Genomic DNA, 15692 nt, shown 5'->3' on the forward strand with positions numbered 1-15692 from the left:
CTCCCTGCATCTTCAGCAACTTTCACCTTCAGCTCTGAGTCTGGAATCTGATCTAGCAAGCTGATGTGTGAGTGCTGGGTCTCCATTGTCTGGGTCTGCAAGTCTGCATTGCCACAAATAAATGTTTTGGGTGGATGACAGTATGACCTTTGGCTATCTTTATTCAGTTCTGTGAATGTGACTAACCTTAGATATATTTATCTACACAAGGTGACTGACACTATGAATCGCTTATAAATGTAGCATGTGCCCTTGATGAAAATAATCACTGTTTATAAAGAGGTTTGCCGGGGCGGGTGGGGGGGGGCGGGTGTCTGGTACACTGTGTATCCAGATGCTGAATTCTGTGCCCCAGCATCTAGTTGCAGTTTGGACATGGGCGTTGTCACATTCATTGGTCAATGCTGTGTAAACTTTGCTCCCCAAATAGCTCTGATTGGTTAATAAAGAAGCTAACCAGCCAATGACTGGGCAGAAGAGATAGAAAGGCTGGACTTCCAATCCAGTGAGGGAGTCTTGTGTAGGGGCCACAGGGTGGAGGAGAGAGAAGAGGCGGAGAGAGGAGGTAGCCATTAGAACTGACCTAACAGAGCAGAAGCAGCCCAGGCAGGATCAATATGGCAAGTAATTCAGGGTGTGTGGCTGGGGAGAAGCCAGTCTAGCACAGGGGGTTGGAACAAACCAATATCTGCCCAATTAAAGAGCCTAAAGCTTATAGTAAATCTAACAGGTCTCTATCTTGCTATTTGGGAGCTAGAATGGGTGAATAGAAGTCACCCCAAATTATAACCTATCTTTTCCAGCGGTCCTATCTTTCAGGCATTATGCACACACAAACACAGAGCTTCCCTGTGCCCTTAGGACATCAGGCATTTCACAGATCAAGCAGAAGAACAATGTGGTCAAAAAAATTCTTCAAAGAATCAGAAATGGTGTGTTGAATGCCAGGGGTTCGGACTGGGCATATACTTGATGGGCCACAAGAGTCATCCTGTCATCCATCTACAATGCTCCTTGGGCCCACAATGCCCTTTGGTCGAGATTTGGAGTTGTAGACCCAGCCCTAGAGAGCCAACACATAAGAACACATTAGATCAGACTCTAAGCAACTCCCAGACATAGAGTTGGGACCTCAGTACAAGTCAATATCCACGCCCCAGCCCTATGTAAACACTTTGAGACTCCTTCCTTGCACTTTCAGTCCCTATTATAAATATTTGCATATGGGACATGAGCTATGCACGATTGTACTGGAGACTGAATTAGATCTGATTTTACATCCAAAGATGTCTGCGTTGACCCAGGTCACAATCTTGCATATTAATTTATGCATATAAGCATTCATGTTGTGGTTACTGTGAGGTCCAGCTGACAGTGTCATCCACGCTGGCACTCTAGCTGGGAGCAGGAAGTCCTCGCTGCTGAGGAAGCCCACATCCCTAGATCCTGCGGAAGACCCAGACCCTCAAATGTTCTTCGTGTTTGTGCCCAAGACTGCTCTTTCAGCAACACTGGAGTGTAGACTGCAGCTCTCCTCCTTTAGGCAAATGAGTACAGACCTCAGTCCTCATCACTCAGACTGTGGATCCTCTCCCTCAGTCCCCGGCATCCACACCCTGCAGACCCAGGGGCCTCGACCCAAGCCCCTCCTTTCCTAGAACCATGGGTCCACACTTCAGCCTCTGCCCGTCTCTCAGACACAAGGGTCAAGGCGGCTCCCTCCTCACACAGATGGAGGAAAAGAATGCCCTGTGGATACACGCTAGTGCCATCTAGTGGCTTGTTCCTCTAAGAACAAAGCAGCCTTTTCTTCTAGTTTCCACAGCACAACCTGGGCAATGAAGACTTGGGAAACTTGGACTCTGCCCGTTGTGTTTTTCACTCTGTGGTACAGCCTCACACTGGGGTTTCTCACACTCAACCATGTCTCCCCATGCCTCAGTTTCCTCAATTGTAAACAGGGCGGTGGTCAACAGATTTTAGGAATACAGAAAAAAAAAGATGGCATATCTGTGAGATTAAAAAGAAACAGCTGGAGGGCCTTGGGAGATGGCACAGAGCTTAAGAGCACTGTCTGCTCTTCCAGAGGTCCTGAGTTCAATTCCCAGCAACCACATGATGGCTCACAACCATCTAGAATGAGATCTAGTGCCCTCTTCTGGCTTGCAGGGGAACAGGCAGGTAAAAAAAAACTGTCTATATAATAAACAAATCTTTTCTAAGAAAAGAAAAGAAAGAAAAGAGAAAGAAAGAAAGATGGAAAGAAACAGCTAGGAATGGTGGTGCATGTCTTTAATCCCAGCACTAAGGAGGCAGAGGCGAGTAGATATCTGAGTTCAAGCCAGGCTGGTCTACAGACTGAGATCCAGGCCAGCCAGGGCTACATAGAGAAATCCTATCTCAAAAACAAAAAACAATAAGAGAGTAAGAATTGGCCCCCAGGTAAGCCCAGTAGCAGTGAGCTCTGCCCTGTCCCCTGTGCACTCCATGTCTCAGCCCACAGCTCTGCCTGCATTCCCAGAGGTCTGTGCCATCAGGGACCACCAGCCCACAGCTCTGCCTGCATCCCCAGAGGCATATGCCATCAGGGACCACCAGCCCACAGCTCTGCCTGCATTCCCAGAGGTCTGTGCCATCAGGGACCATGAGCCCACAGTTCTGCCTGCATCCCCAGAGGTCTGTGCCATCAGGGACCATGAGCCCACAGTTCTGCCTGCATCCCCAGAGGTCTGTGCCATCAGGGACCACCAGCCCACAGCTCTGCCTGCATTCCTGGAAGCCTCCTGCCATGAGGGACCACCAGAGGCCTGAAAACACCAAGAACAATCAGACGGCTAAAGGCCAGTGGAAAACACAATCAACAAGAGTCAGGGCAACATGGCAGCACCAGAACCCAGCTATCCTACTACAGCAAGGCCTGGACACCCCGACGCAGCTAGAGCACAAGAAAATGACCTTAAGTGCAATCTCATGAAGCTAATAGAGGCCTTTAAAGAGGAGATGAATAGATCCCTTAAAGAAATCCAGGAAAATGCAAACAAACAGATGAAGGAAAGAGTAAAACTGTTCCCTACTTGAAATTTGAAATAGAAGCAATAAAGAAAACAGAAATTGAGGGAATTCTAGGTAAGAGAACAGAAGCTACAGACACAAGCATCCGCCACAGAATACAAGAGATGGAAGAGAAAACCTCAGGTGTAGAAGATACAATAGAGGAAATTGATACATTGGTCAAAGAAAATACTAAATCTAAAAAGTTTCTAACACAAAACATCCAGGAAACTTGTACACTATGAAAAGGACAAACCTAAAAATAATAGGAATAGAAAGAGAAGACTCCCAGCTCAAAGGCCCAGAAAATATTTTCAACAAAAGCATAGAAGAAAATTTCCCTAACCTAATGAAAGAGATGCCTATAAACATACAAGAATCTTATGTAACTCCAAATAGATTGGACCCAAAAAGAGACTTCTCCTGCTACATAATAATCAAAACACTAAGTGAACAGAACAAAGAAAGAATATTAGAAACTCAAAGGAGAAAATACCAAGTAACATATAAAGTCAGACCTATTAAAATTACACCAGACTTCTCAACAGAGAATTTAAAAGCCAGACTACTATATGCCAGCCCAGACTACTATACCTAGCAAAACTTTCAATCACCTTAGATGGAGAAAACAAAACAAAACCAAGTTTTAACAATATATTTTCAAAAATACAGCCCTAGAAGGAAAATGCCAACACAAGGGGTTAGCTACATGCAGCAAAACCAAAAGAAGGGAAACACACACAGGCACTACCACCACCAACATGAAAAGAACAGGAATTAACAATCATTGGGCATTAAATATCTTTCACCATCAATGGACTCAATTCCCCATTAAAAAGACAAACAGAATGGATATAAAAACAGAGTCCATCGTTCTGCTGCATACAAGAAACATAACCTCAGGCTAGAGCTTTGGCTCAGTGATTAAGAGCACTGGCTGCTCTTCCAAAGGTCCTGAGTTTAATTCTCAGCAACCACATGGTGGCTCACCTCTGGTACCCTCTTCTGGCCTGCAGGCATACATGCAGGCAGAACACTGTATACATAATAAATAAATAAATCTTTTTTCTTAAAGAAACATAACCTCAGCAACAAAGACAGACATTACCTCAGAGTAAAGGGCTAGAATAAAATTTTTCCAAGCAAATGGATCCAAGAAACAAGCTGGAGTAGCCATTCTAATATCTAATAGAATTCCTACCAAAATTAATCAAAAGAGATGGGGAAGACACATCATATTCATTAAAGGAAAAAATCCACCAAGATATCATCTCATTTCTGAATATCTATGCCCCAAATGCAAGGTCACCCACATTCATAAAAGAAACATTATTAAAGCTTAAATCATATATCTAACCACAAGTTAATAGTGGGAGATTTCAACACCTCATTCTCACCAATGTGTTCAAAACAGAAACTAAACAGAGAAATAATGAAACTAACAGACGTTATGAATCAAATGGATTTATCAGATAAATTACAAACATTTCACCGAAACAAAAAAGAATATATTTCTTCTCAGCACCTCACAGAACCCTCTCCAAAACTGAACATAAACTCGGCCACAAAGCAAGACTCAACAGATACAAGAAAATGGGGTGGAAACTGTGTCTTGTCAGACCACCATGGATTAAAGCTAGACTTCAACAACAACGGAAACAACAGGAAGCCTCCAAACTCATGGAAACTGAGAAGCTCTCTACTCAATGACCACTGGATCAAGGAAAAAGTAAAGAAAGAAATTAAAGACTTTCTAGAATTCAATGAAAATGAATGCGCAACAAACCCAAATTATGGGAAACAATAAAAGTAGTGCTAAGAGGAAAGTTTAGAGCACTAAGTGCCTTCATAAAAAAATTGGAGAGCACCCATACTAGCAACTTACCAGCTCACCTAGAGCAAAAGGAAGCAAACACAACCAAGAGGAGTAGAAGGCAGAAATAGTTAAACTCAGGAACGAAATCAATAAATTAGAAACAAGGAGAACAATACAAAGAATCAATGGAACCAAGAGCTTGTTCTTTGAGAAAATCAATAAAATAGATAAACCCTTAGCCAAACTAACAAAAAAGCGAGCAAACAGACAGTATCCAAACTACCAAAATCAGAGATGAAAAGGGGGACATAACAGCAGACACCAAGGAAATCCATTAAGTCTTACTTCAAAAACCTGTATGCCACACAATTGGAAAAATCTAAACAAATAGACAGTTTTCTTGATAGATACCACTTACCGAAGTTAAGTCAAGATCAGGTAAACAATTTAAATAGACCTATAAACCCTAAGAAAAAAGAAGCAGTCATTAAAAGCCTTCTAAAAAAAGAAAGTCCACGAGCGGATGGTTTTAGAACAGAACTCTGCCAGAATTTCAAGGAACTAACACCAATCCTCCTCACACTATTCCACAAAACAGAAACAGAAGGAACATTGCCGAACTCATTCTATGAGGCCACATTCACACAAAATTTCAACAAAGAAAGAGAATTTCAGACCAATTTCCCTTATTAATATTGATGCAAAAAAAAAAAAACCCTCAATAAAATACTCACAAACCGAATCCAAGAACACATCAAAAACATCATCTACCATGATTGAGTAGGCTTCATCTCAGGGATACAGGGATGGCTCAACTCATGAAAATATGTCAATGTCATCCACCATATAAATAAACTGGAAAAAAACACATGAATATCTCATTAGACGCTGAAACTACCTTTGACAAAATTCACACTCCTTCATGATAAAAAGAGATCAGGGACACAAAGGACAAACCTAAACACAATAAAGGCAATTTACAGTAAGCCAATAGGCAACATCAAGTTAAATGGAGAGAAACTTAAAGCAATTCCGCTAAAATCAGGGACAAGAAAAGATTGTACTTTTCATAGTACTTGAAGTTTTAGCTGAAGCAATAAGACAACTAAAGGAAATCAAAGGGATACAAGTTGGAAAAAAGAAGTCAAAATATCGCTATTTACAGGTGATACGATAGTATACATAAGTAACCCCAAAATCCTATCAGAGGACTCCTACAGCTGATAAACACCTTCAGCAAAATAGCTGGATAGAAAATTAATTCAAAAAAGTCACTTACCCTCCTTTATACTTTATAATAAAAGGGCTGAAGAAGAAATTAGGGAAACAAGACCCTTCGCAAGAGCCACAAATAATATAAAACATCTTGGTGTAGCTCTAACCAAGCAAATCAAAGACCTGTCTGACAAGAACTTCAAGTCTTTCAAGAGAAAAGCTGAAGAAGATTCAGAAGATGCAAAGATCTCCCATGCTCATGGATCAGTAGGATTAACAGAGTAAAAATGGCCATCTTACCAAAAGCAATCTACAGATTCAATGCAATTCCCATCAAAATTCAAGCACAATTCTTCTCTCTCTCTCTCTCTCTCTCTCTCTCTCTCTCTCTCTCTCTCTCTCTCTGTCTGTCTCTCTGTCTCTCTCTCTCTCTCTCTGTCTGTTTTTCAAGACAGGGATTCTCTGTGTGGCCTTGGCTGTCCTGGACTCACTTTGTAGACCAGGCTGTCCTCGAACTCACAGTGATCGCCTGCCTCTGCCTCCCAAGTGCTGGGATTAAAGGCATGCACCACCACGCCCAGCTTAAAGCACAATTCTTTAGAGGCCTTGAAAGAACAATTTTCAACTTCATGTGGGGAAAAAAAGATAGCTAAAATAATCCTGTACAATAAACGAACTTCTGGGGGTATCACCATCCTGATCTCAAATTGTACTACAGAGCAATAGTAATAAAAACAGCATGGTATTGGCATTAAAAACAGATGTTTTTATCAATGTAATCAAATCAAAACCCCGCACAGCTATGGGCACTTGATTTTTGACAAAGAAGCCAAAACTATACAATGAAACAAGGAAAGCATCTTCAACAAATGGTGCTGGTCTAACTGGATGCCTGCATGTAGAAAAATGCAAATGACCACACATCTATCACTCTGCACAAAACTCAAGTCCAAGTTGGATCAAAGACCTCAACATAAAACCAGATACATTAAATTTGATGGAAGAAAATGTGGGGAGTATCCTTGAATGCTTTGGCACAGGAGACAACTTCCTGAACAGAACACCCACAGCTCAGATACTAAAATCAACAATTAATAAATGGGACCTCATGAAACTGAAAAGCTCCTATAAGGCAAAGTACACCATCAAAAGGACAAAACTGCAGTCAATAGAATGGGGAAAGATATTCACCAACCCTACATCTGACAGAGGACTGATATCCAAAATATATAAAGAACTCAAGAAATTAGACAGCAACAAATCAAAACAACCCAACTAAAAATTGGGGCACAGAGTCAAGCAGAGGGACCTTTAATGGCAAAGAAGCAGTTAAAGAAATGTTCAACATCCTTAGTCATCAGGGAAATGCAAATCAAAACTAATTTGAGCTTCTATCTTACACCACTCAGAATGACTAAGATTAAAAACCTCAAGGGACAGCTCTTGCTGGTGAGGATGTGGAGAAAGGGGACCACTCCTCCATTGCTGGTGGGAGCGCAAACTTGTACAACCACTTTGGAAACCTTTGTCTGTTTCTTAGAAAATTAATAATAGTTCTATATCAAGACCCAGCAACACTATTCCTTGGTATATAGACAAAAGATGCTCCACCATACTACAAGGAAACTTGCTCAACTATGTTCACAACAGCTTTCTCTGTAATAGCCAGAAACTTGAAACAACCTAGACATCCCTCAACTAAAGAATGGATAAAGAAAATATGGTACATTTACACAATGGAGTATTACTCACTCAGCTATTAAAACAATGACATACTGCAATTTCCAAAGGGATAGAACTAGAAAAGATCCTCCTGAGTGAGGTAATCCAGACCCAGAAAGACACACATGGTATATACTCACTTATAAGTGCATATTAGCCATAAAATACAGGATAACCATGTTACAATCCACAGACCCAAAGAAGCTAAGTAACAAGCAGGGCCAAGGAAGGATGCTTGAATCTCCCTGAGAAGGAAAAATAAAATAGAGATCTGGGGTGGATGGAGGGAAGGAACTGGTGGGAAAGGGGGTGGGAAAGGCAACACAGGAGATCAGGTATTGAGGAGGATGGTGAGAGAGAGACCTGCAATCAGTTGGGAGTTCTCTCTGGGACAAAATAGAAACCTAGGACAGTGGAAACACCCAGGACTCTATGAGGGTGACCCTGGCTAAGACTCCTAGCAATGGGGAGTATGGGGCATGAAACGGTAGCCTCCTGTAACCAGGCAAGACTTTCAGTGGCAGGAGAGAGATACCAGCCCAGCCACAAAGCCTTCAACCCACAATTCTTTTCTGCCTATAGGAGCTGTAGGGATACAGAGGGAGCAGGAAGTGAGGGAAGACCAACCAATGGCTGGCCTAAACTGAGACCCTGCCTGAAAGAGAGCCCACCCTTCGCACTATTAATGATAATCTGCTATACGTGCTGACAGGAGGCTAGCGTAACTGTCATCTGAGTGGCTCCCCACTACCACCACCACCTCCACACTCCCCTCATCCCCCCACCCCACCCTCACCCCTGGCAGCTGATGAAAACGGATCCACAGAGATCCACAGCCAAACAGTAGGTGGAGTTCAGAGAATCTTACAGAAGAGGGAGGAAGGCTTGAAAGAGCCAGAGAGGTCAAGGACACCACAAGAAAATCTACAGAATCAACTAACCAGGGCCCACAGGGGCTCACAGAGACTGAACCACCTACCAGAAAGAATGCATGGGACTGACCTAGGTCCCCTACACATAAGTAACAGATGCACAGTTTGGTCCTCATGTGGGAACTCTAACAGGAGGAGCAGGGGCTGCCTCTGCTTTTGTTGCCCGCATTTGGGTCCCTTTCCCCTAACTGGGACGCCTTGTCAGGCCTCAATAGAAGAAGACGCGCCTAGTTCTACTACAACTTGATACGCCAAGGTGGGTTGATACCCACGGGAGGCCTCCTCTCACCTCAGGAGAAAGGGAGGGAGGGATTGAGGAAGGGAGGTAAGAGGGAGGGACTGGGAGGAGAGGAAGGGAGGGAAGCTCCAATCAGGATGTAAATAAAAGTAATTAATTGGGGGAAAAAAGAAAGAAAAAAATCAAAAACAAAATCTCTTCTCCCGCTGATCCCATCTGTTCCCCTGAGCTCTGTGCCCAGCGACTGCAACTCAACACTGGCTCCCAGCCAGCAGGGACTCCAGCCACCGACACTGCTCATAGAAAAGCTAAACGAGGTGCCCAAGGACACACAGCACTATGTGTCTGCGCAGGACCTGAACTCAGCCCACCTTGCTCCAGAGCCCATGCCTGGATCACCCATGTTAGCTGCTTTGTAAGCATTACCCTGATTTTATGGTTTGCACATGTGCTCCACAGGCGTTACCTCCCTCAACCCCAGGAAGGCCCCAGAACTTCCCATCATCCCAACCCAAGACTTCCTGACAACCAAGCAGGACTACTTCACATCCAAGAAGCAACAGGACCCTGGAACCAGAATCTTATCCCTTAATATGGATAACCCAGAGACTGGACCAGCATGCATGATGAATCTAACCACTGTGACTTATTATTCGAACTTGAAATTTTAATTTGGTATTTCAGAGAAAAACTTCATGTGGGAGCTAGCAGAAGCATTGCTCTGATTAAGAAGATGCAACAGGGTCTCCAAATTAGCGACTAATAAACAAAAGTCAAGGGTGCAGCCTCGTAGGTAGAGTCTCGCCTACCATGCACAAAGGGCTGGTTCCCATCCCCCAGCTCAGCGTAAACCAGGGATGGTTTACATAAATCAGGCATGGTGACACATGCCTGTAAGCCCAGCATTTGGGAGGTTGGCAGCCCGAGGATGAGAAATAAGTTCAAGGTCATCCTTGATGATGTAGCAAGTTCAAGTCCAGCCTGGGCTACATGAGACCCTGCAATAAATGAGGAGGGGGGAGAGGGGAGGGAGTAGGGGTAGGTTATGCCAGCCAGGAGGACCCTGTAACAGGTAGGAACTGAGAAATCCTGGAAGAACCTGGCAGTCAGCGTTAGCTTTGATATATTAATAAACACCACAGCCAGGGGATGGCAGAGCAAACTAAGAGAGAATTTCAGGGAGATAAATGGGTCAGGGTCCTGGAGACACGGCCACGGGCGCGGGGGAGCGGGCGGGGGGGGGGTGGGGGGGAGAGGAGGGGCGGGGGTAGTGGCGCTCGGGCACAGGTACCAGGGAGCAGGTGCCTGCAGGAGGCTGAAGGTCAGGTCAGGGTTAGATGGAAGACCTCAGCTTTTCATAACTAAGCCATGGCAGTTGATCAAAGAAAGACTCCGCAAGAGGTAAAAGGGAAAGAAAGGATGAGAAGAGGAGGAAACGGGGCACAAAGGGGGGAGTGAGAGGGGGAGGGGAGAGAAAGAGAAGAGGAGGAGTGAAAGGAAGATGAAGGGAAGGACAGAGAGGAGGAAGGATGGGGGGAAATAAGAGAAATATAAAGAAGACTAGAAGATGGAGGAGGTGGGGTGGCGCGGCGTGCAGGGTGGGGCCAGGGAAGGAGGAAGAACGCACCCTGCCTTAGGCTCAAGGACTTCTGAGTTGGCCAAAATACCCAAGAGTATGGTTGCAACCAGCCTGGGGCAGGCGGGACATGCAGATGAAGTCACCGCTAGGGGGCGGGGCAGATACACTCCCCAAACCCACACCCGAGACTGCGCTTGGCAGGGTGTGAGGATGTGAGAACTCCTAGGATGCCCCTTTGTGTGACTTAGAGGCAAGGTCAGCACCTGCCTGGGCAGGCTCACGGTAGCATGTGTCGTACTGGAAAGCTTAGTTCAAATCCCCACCCACCCCCCAGGGGCCCTCAGTATAACCCCAGGGGCTCCCCTTCCTCTGGCCACAGGGTAAGCCAATACCAGAGGCAGCTGGCAGCTGGGGGTGGGAACACCACGCTGCCCTCCCCTTGGCCTTCTGCGTACAGACCTTTCGCCCATATCCGAGCTACAGTTTCTCTCTACTAAGGAGGGAAGCCCAGAAATTATCTCTCAGGACTACACGGAGAGCACAATGATCTGGGGACAGCAGTGGATGGCAGCCTGAGTCCCAGAAAAGAGTGGCCCGCTCGGATGCTCGCCTCGGCACTAAGCTAGACAATGCTGAGTTTGCCCGTAGCAAGGACAAGTGGATGTGAGAGACGTCTGGAATGGCTTCGCCTTGGGGGTCCACGGTGTCAACAGGTCTAGGATGGAGACATGAACTGGGGGTTTGAGGGGGTCTGAAGCTCCAGGGTTCCAAAGTGCCTGTGATTCTAGTGCCTCAGGTTCTGGGGTTTCTGAGGACAGAGGTAGACAAAGCGTCCTAGGATCTGAAAGCTGATGTTCTAAAGATATCTGTGTCCTGTAGCTCCAGGGGGACTGAGCCAGCCATGCAGGTTTGTCCCATAAAGTCAACAGCTTCCCAGACCTAGGGAGGGACGGAGCTTGTAACCGACGCTGTGCTTGGCTGAGGGACCTCAGCTCAGTGCCTCCTGCTTGGGGGACCTTCTCATTTTTGAGGTTCAAGGTCCTCTGGGGATTCTGAGACACCAGGAGCCAGCCACAAATACCAGAAGCCTTGGGTCATCCCTCTGATGACTCCCAGCCTGCAAATGGATCTAGAGGCTCCAGATCCAAGGATTTTACACCTCAGAATCCAAAACCGAGATCCTGTAACCTAGTGCTGAGTGCATGCTCCACACCAACTCTGTAGCAACGCTCAATCAGGAGCCAAGCTGTCTTGAGTCCAGACTTTTTTTGTTTGTTTGTTGAGATAGTATTTCACCATACCTCAGGCTGATAGCCCAGGCTGGCCTAAAACTTTACATCTTCCTGTCTCTACTTCCTAAATCCTGGGATTACAGAATACAGACTTGTGGCGCTGGGCCTGGCTCGGTGCGGGTTGTTGTTGTTGTTGTGTTGTTTTGTTTCTGTTGCTGTTGTTGTTTGAAGCAAGTCTCAGGTATTCCAGGCTAGCCTCAAGCTCACCTGTGCAGGGCGAACATATCCTGAACTCCTGATTCCCCTGCCTCAGCGCCCCCAAGGGCTGGGATTTTAGGCCTTCGCTATCATGTCTGGTTTGTGTGGTTCTAGGGATGGAATTAAGGGCACGAGGAAGAGGAGGAGGAAGAGGAAGATGAACCGGAGATGGCACTGGGAGAAGGAAAAGATGCAGAACACAAGCCTGGGACTTTGAAAGTTACTCGCAGTTCCGAACCAGGACATCCACAGGACACAGACAAGCCCAGGCACTGGATCTCAGGGGAAGGGCATGGCTCAACTAACAAAGTGCTTGTCAAACAAGCCGGAGGACCTGAGTTCAGTACTCAGAACCTATGTACAAATCCAACTGAGCTTGTAATCCAGTGCTGGGGGAATGGGGGGGGGGGGGGTGGCTCACTAGAGCTGCCCAACCAGCCTAGGTCTGTCAGAGAGCTCCAAGCCCCACTGAGAGACTCTGCTAAAAAAAAATAATAATAAATAAAAATAAAAAATAACAACAAAACAAAAATCAAGATAGAGGAGCTGGAGAGACAACTCAACAGTTAAGAATACAGTTTGCTCCCCCAGAGAAGCCAAGTCTGGTTCCCAGCATCCACATCAGACAGCAACCAACACAACCTCCTATAGCTCTAGTCCCTGGGGATCCGATGCCTCTGGTCTCTGTGGGCACCTCACTGGTGCATAAGCTCACACATGCAGGCATGCACATAATATAAAACAAAAATAAATAAAGTAAACAGTGACTTCAGGAGACACCCACAATTGATATCTAACCTCCACATGCCTGTGTGAATGCATATGCAATATACATATGCATATATATATACATACTTATAGGTGCACATATTTTTTGAGGCAGGGTTTCTCTGTATAGCCCTGGCTACCCTGAAACTTACTCTGTAGACCAGACTGGCCTCTAACTCACAGCAATCCACTTGCCTCTGCCTCCCTGAGTGCTGGCCTTAAAGGCATGTGCCACCACATCCAGCTAAATTTAATACATTTTAATAATAAAAATAAAATATATTAGCACACCTTTAGTCAGTATGCTCAGGAGGCAGAGGCAGGGGGATCTCTGACTTTGAGGCCAGCCTTGTCTACAGAGAGAGTTCCAGAGTAGCCAGAGCTACACAGAGAAACCCTGTTTAGAAAGACAAAACAAGGGCTGGCGAGTTGGCTCAGTGGTTAAGAGCACTGTCTGCTCTTCCAAAGGTCCTGAGTTCAATTCCCAGCAACCACATGGTGGCTCACAACCATCTATAATCAGATCTGGTGCCTTCTTCTGGTGTGCAGGTGTACATGTAAGCAGAACATTGTATATGTAATAAATGAATAAATCTTTAAAAAAAAAAAAAAGAAAGAAAAACAAAACAAAGTCATTAAACCTCACATTCCAGATTTAGACTTCAGGTCATAACAACCAAGTCCAAGACCGTATGCTAACATAAACCCAGATCCAAGGTGGCATGGGAGCACACACCTGCCATCCATCACAGCCTTTGGGAGGCTGAGGCAGAAGTATCTCAAGTCGAAGCTCTCATCAGCCTGAGCCACTTAGCAAGACCCAGTCTCAAGACAACAGAACAGAATCAGTGCTTCAGAACTCTGCCCAGGCCCAAGAAGCGTGGCTTCCATGGCTGTACCCAAAATTTCAGGCTCAGCATTTCACTGTCTTCCAGTTTTCTGTTCTCGCCCTCCTGTCCCCTCCCCTTGAGGGAACTGCCCCTGGATGGAATTCCTCTTCACAGACTCAGACAATGGCTTCAGACTAATAAACGCTCATTAGACCAACCTAGTCTCACAGGGCACCTGGCACCATGGCGTCCAGGCCTGTAAACCTGGCCCTCCACTGCCTCTCACTCCATACTACCCAGCCCCACCCCTAGACCCGGGCTGGGCTAGGAGCTTATAAATGCAGGCTTTCGGGTGTCTGCTCCCCTTCTGGCCTGCCAACTACCCTGGATATCGCTGGAGGACCTGGAGGGGGTGAGATCTTTGAAAGAAAACTTTGGAAAGTGGGTGGGGGCAGAGAGGGGACCCTGAAAAACGCTTTGGACCCCAGGAAGCACTGACTACCCTAAAGGACCAATTGCCAAGGGCATTGGGTCTTCTGTGTTCTTTTCTGGTGGCTTCAAGTTGAATCTGAACCAAGAAAATGTCTTGAAGCTTCTAGAAAAAGCCAGGGCTAAGGTGGGAGGAGGGAATGGAGTGATCTGAGAGGACGTCCCTGAAAACACTTGTAACAGAGCCAAGGACACAGTCAGCAGTTGTCATGGGTCAAGTCAACTCAGAACAAACTCCCTGAAGTGTCCTCAATGCCAGGTCCCAGGCTGAGCAGATGTGGAGGCAGGAGGGTCTGACCTGAACTCCATCTTCCTCTAGGAGTGGGGACAGCCAGGTCTCAGGGTCTGCAATCAGTGCTACCGTGCAGGGGCAGTATGGATGCCACAGTGTCTTAATGACAGCCCCTCTAGAAGAGTGAGGCTGAACAGAAAAAGCAAATAGCAAGGCGGAAGATGAGAAGGGCCTCAATTCACTCCCCCTAGCTTCCTGAGGCCTCTCCATGGGCCAGACCCTACACTGGGTGGTACTTGGGGATCTAGGGTCAGTCAGGTGGGGTCTGCTCAGAAGGAGTCGAATGAGGCACCACAGAGAGTTGGAGGGTGGGGAGTGCCCAAGAATGTCAAGAGGAGAGAAAGACAGAGCAAAGTCCAGGTGTGAAATGTCAGGACTGAAGTCCGGCACTGGATATGCCTAGGACAAGGTCACAGAGAGCCAGCTGGGCAGGCTGGAAGGAAAGGAGGCTCTTCCGTCCTTCTGAGTAGTGCTGAGAACATGGCACATTACTTAGGGGCCATCAGAAGTCCATGCGAGGCTGTGATCAGGAGAGAGGGAGGAGTCCTCAGCTCTGGTGTAGAAAGATCCCGTAGGAGCCCTGTGTGCTGGTGACGGCCTGTCGTTCGTTCAGCACTTGAGAGGCTAAGGCATGAAGGTGGAGAGTTCAAGGCTAACCTGGGAAAGTTAGTGAACCTCTGTCTCAAAATGAATAGTGAAAACAGGGGTGGGGATGTAGCTTACTGGTAGAGCGCCTGCCTAGAATCCACCAGTGAGGGGACATAGATCAGGCCCTGGTACCCAAGAGGAAGGAGAGAGGAAAGAAAGAAGGAAGGAGGGAAGGATGGAGGGAAGAAGGAAAGGAGAGAGGGAGGGAAGGGACAGAGGGAGGGAGGGAAAAGGGGGAGGTTAGCTCTCATGCAGGACAGACTACAGGAGTACTAGACTTAAGGGGACCCATGGAAGGTCGGTAGAGTCCTGTCCCTGGCTGTCCCATGGGGCTATTGAATCATTCTGGGTCTGCCAGTGTTGAAAAGAACAGAAGACCCTCCAGAGATAAGGACCAGGATGGAACACGGGTGGAGGCTGCAGGAGATGGGAGGCGGGGCGGTAAAAGTAGATTTCTTAATCTAGCATCACGTCATACACCTGGCATCTCAACAGTCAGGAGGAGGCTGGGTCGTGAGTTTGAGGCCAGCTTGGGACATATAGGAAAACACTGTCACGCAAAACAAAAACAAACAACAACAAGCCAGGCATGGTGGTGCACGCCTTTAATCCCAGCACTTGG

Source organism: Acomys russatus, chromosome 7 (genome assembly GCF_903995435.1).
Source record: "Acomys russatus chromosome 7, mAcoRus1.1, whole genome shotgun sequence".
Lineage (NCBI taxonomy): Eukaryota > Metazoa > Chordata > Mammalia > Rodentia > Muridae > Acomys > Acomys russatus.